At 38.8% G+C, this 4,427-nt stretch overlaps 1 long non-coding RNA gene across 1 annotated transcript; it reads right to left on the bottom strand.

The window, feature by feature from the left end:
- Window positions 1–1,204: 1,204 nt before the first annotated feature.
- On the bottom strand, window positions 1,205–4,248 carry LOC107694701 (uncharacterized). Its single transcript, XR_001634909.1, has 5 exons — window positions 4,113–4,248; window positions 3,203–3,253; window positions 2,613–2,970; window positions 2,384–2,521; window positions 1,205–2,081 (listed from the first exon to the last, which is right to left on the bottom strand). It is a non-coding gene; the product is annotated as an uncharacterized LOC107694701 (long non-coding RNA).
- Window positions 4,249–4,427: the final 179 nt, after the last annotated feature.

Genomic DNA, 4,427 nt, shown 5'->3' with positions numbered 1-4,427 from the left:
GGTGGTTCTTTAGATTACATTGATCTGCTGGCTGAGCAGTCCAGCAGACGTCTTGGCTCTCTGATAAGAACATGTGGAGCTCAAGTCTGCGTCCTGATATAGAGATGTGCTCCAGTGCCGTCTGGACCGTTCTCCTTCTCCAGTTCACCGCTCATCAAAGTTCATCAGGACATGAATATGGGCTTATAATTGCTCCTTTGCTCCAGATAAATACATTAAGACCCACAAATAAAGAGAATTAAAAAATGTCACAAACACAACTCTGCCTGGCATTCAATAATGGATGGCTTTCTGTGCATTTGTGAATCACGGCACACATTTCTAGCGTCAAGACGTGCACACAAATCCACATTTTAAATATCAGCAGTCAACATTTTGTGTTTAATATATCAAAACATCATTTATGCATTTGTAACTACAGGTTAAAACATTTGGGTCCTGCATTAAAGTGTGTAAAAACATCTACATGCAACTTCAGATGCAGCTTCTGTGTTTCGTCTGCATTGCAAAGATTAATTTGGTTGATACTGATTTAATTTGGTTGGTAACAGCCAGCATGTCTTATTATTCTAACTGACTGATTAAAAAGATGATGCACACTTTTAGGAAAAAAATGGCTTTATAAAGGTACAAATGCCCATAAAGGTAAAAATCAATTTAAACTTATTGGAAAGATTAATTTCTATCACTGCTGTGAACTGATCACCACACGGAATATGAAGAATACCAATTTTTTTCCCATATCGCACACCCTTACTTCTTTATATTTCCATTGAATGATCATAATTTGTATACAGTCTTGAGTTTATCCTGATACACTGGTCTCACAGATCCTGAGCGATAACAGCCTCTCTACAGCTGACACGAGCGGCGCAACGCATTATAATCAGTGATACTGTCTACACTGGACTGAACAGATCACCCGTTCTACTTCTGAAGGACCCCATCTAGGACAAAACATCATGTATAATACCAAATACGAGCCCAAGCGACTATCAGTGACATTACAGTACAAGCCTCATCGCTTGTGGATAATGCAAACGAAAACCTGTATCATCTTAATATACCAAGTACTGTATATCGTCTCTACAAAGTGGGAATCATTCTGTATTACATTTCATTAATGTTTGAAATATTTGTAATTAGTGGCGTTACACCCTACTTATAATGCTTAATATAGAGCGTTAGATCCACAGAGTTGCTGGGACTGAGAAATGCTGTTGTGGGACAGTAATTTCATCTATTAAATGAATCGAGTTATTTATTAGTCTGTTCCGTCTTGAATTATGTGACGCTTTCGATCCAGTGTTCCCATAAAGAGACGCAAAGCGCTATTTCTCTAATATCTTCAAAGGCGATTAAAACAATACTGTGGCTAACGAAATCTAAATGTTAAGTATCTTTTACTGTACCACTTCTTATGGATCTTATAATTCCTACCTGAGCTAGTGTAATGAGCAAAGTTATTTCAGGGAGACCGCCCGCCTGTAAAGCAACACCTGATTGGTTGTAGTGAGAACGTGCTATGATTGGCCCGCAGTAGAGTCCACCTGTCTGTGGATTTGTGTGTACATCTTGATGCTAGAAATGTTTCAAAATACACAGATGCACGCTGCGATGCACAAATGCACAAGAAACGATTGGCAAATGAATGCCTGGCAGAGCTGTGTTTGTGAATCTCTTCACATTAATTTGTGGATCACTGGAATAAAGGAGCCGTTCTAAGCCCAGAGCTGCTGAAGAGGCTGAACAGAGCAGCTTCTGGCTCTGGATGAAGAGAGCGGAGAAGTGCTGGGGTACTAACATCTCACCTGAGGCTCAGCTGCAGGGCTGGAAGAGAGGAAGAGAACGTCTGTCTACCAGTCAAACAATGCGAGCATGAAAATAAACTTCGGTTTTGAATTGAAAAGAGCTCTTTCTGATTTCAAAGGCCAGAATCGATCAAAAGAACATTGATCAGTTTCCTTCTCCTTCATTCACTGTGGAGAAGTCTCTAAACCAGGCATGATCTAAGATGTTCTCTAAGGTGTCAATCGCTGATGGCCCTCCATGCCCAAGTTTCCGAAGAAGATCTGTGCATTCTGTGAAAGTTTCCAGAAGAGAGCTGATTAGTCATGTTTGTCGTTACTGACACTCATAAACACATTCTGAGGTCTGTAGTTCACGTAAGGTAATGTGATCATGAAATACAATGCTTCTGCTGCTGTTACATTCTCTGGATGCCCATGAACATTTAATCACTGCTAAACATTCAGTGTAATTTGTCAATGTTTTACACTTTGCTCATTTCAGCACTAATCTTTTACCGTCACTTGTGTCTGACTGAGTTTTATATGTTTTTCAAGCAATGTTATTTCCATTGTGTTCTTGTCACTGGTCTCACCTCTGGACAGGTGTGCTTTTTTCCAACACGGATGTCTTATTGTTTCGATGAGCGCATCCAGCACAAAGTATAAGTTTTCAGCTGCTTGCAATTTAGCAGGCACTCTGAGCCTTGCCTCTAAATAAGCTTATTCACTTCCTGTGAACAACACATTTCCAGAGTTTAGTAAAGCATCATCAGTGAACTGTAACAAATGAGTTGGTGATCTGTGTTCAGAAAGCCAACTTACGGTTTTTTATGATGTGCCCTGCGTATCTAAAGTCCATTATCTTTAACTGCTGGGTGTCCGTGTTGATGAGAATATTACTCAGATCTGTTTCATGAAAAATACCACGATCCCAGCAGTGACGCAGAGCAACGGCGAGCTGCCACATGATGAGTCTTGCCTTTTCTTCACTCAGGTGACCTCTGTTCTTTTTGATGAACTTAAACAAGGTCACACAGGGATGCGGATTTTCCATTATCAAGACATTCTGTTCCTCCATGATAAACCAGTCATATAACTGTATGACATGGTCGCAGAACGGAGGCCTTTGCAGCATCAACATCGTAGTTGCCTCTTCACACATAGGTTTGAGAAACTCATCCTAAAGAAAAGAGATTGCCCAAATGTTAACTGACTCCTAACCAATTTCAAATCTCCTAAACTAAAGAGTGAAGGAAATTAAAGATGATGGCGATGAACTTTACATGTACTTTATAAATGATGATTCTGGGCTTTGATTGTCTAATTCAGTTATACCTCATACTGTCTACATACAGAACTTAAGACAACTCTTAATAGAGAATTTCATGAAGAATAAAGTCTTGTCAACTTACCAACTCCGATGTTTTCCCAGGCCAGTGCATCTTCACAAATTTGATGAGCACCTAAAAAATGAAGAACATTTTTGCAAACGTAAGTAAACTGATCTCTCTGTGTTTGTGTACATGATCATCTACAGTCTTTTTTAAACGTGTTGATCGATACTGTAAACTAGGGATGTTCATTTCGGTTATTTTTCCTAACCGACAACCGATGCTCGTTAACCGATTGTTAACCGTTAACCGACAAGATCATTTTAAATTAGAAGTGAATTAAATTAGAAAGGATACGTGTCTGTGACCCTTACAAATACTAACATTTGTTTCCCGGGGATTAATTTTACATGCGCAAAAAGCAGCAAACAACAGAACATGAGGATTCACATGGTCCTATCATATCACATCACGCACCTGCAGCGCTTCTGCGAGCGGAGAAAAACATAATAAAGCTAGGCTATATATATATAACGAATAAATAGGCCTATACGAGAAACATATTTTGACTTAAATTATAAATTAAGAAAATGAAAGAAAAAAGGATTTGTTGTGGAGTGAGGGGAACTAAAATAGCCTAGCTATGTTTACAGTGTTTATTATAATGCTTGTAAACATTTCACGTCAGCATTAGCCCTATTTCTGAAATAATAAAATGCGACTTATTCTACACACATTTTTTATACGCGTAGCGTATTTTAACCATGCAGCAAACCGTTTTAAATATTTTGATAAATGACTGAATAAACAAATGATTAAATTACTTTTTAAACAGTTTAACTGAGTGTATTAATCTGTCAAAATTCTTACCGTCGGTTAAACGGTTAAAATGAACATCCCTACTGTAAACACTGATGTTTATGTCAGGACTCAAAGTTCACAGAAAGAAACAAGAGGCAAAAAGTTTGATTATGCAGAAAGAGCAACATACCCTCTGGCCATCCGATCTTCTAATTCCTTCATAGACACCGACTACATAGTCTCCCGATCCCACTTCTTCTCCCACTTCATAGAGAGAGCGGAAGTACTTTGCTCCATGTTGAGGTCTCGCTTCATAAGGAAAGTCAAAGTGTGGAGATGCTAATTCCCGTCTCAGTCTATTAGAAAGGATCAGGCATTCTGAAAAACACAACAACATGTTAATGTACAGCATGAGACTGAAATCCAGCAGCAGCGCTTTGTAATAAAACCAGAAACAGACTGAATGAATCAGAGCAGTAATAACTGGAGACTCACGATCTGTTGT

This window comes from Sinocyclocheilus anshuiensis, unplaced genomic scaffold (genome assembly GCF_001515605.1).
Source record: "Sinocyclocheilus anshuiensis isolate Anshui unplaced genomic scaffold, SAMN03320099.WGS_v1.1 scaffold6631, whole genome shotgun sequence".
NCBI lineage: Eukaryota > Metazoa > Chordata > Actinopteri > Cypriniformes > Cyprinidae > Sinocyclocheilus > Sinocyclocheilus anshuiensis.
This window is presented reverse-complemented; position numbering and strand designations above follow the sequence as displayed.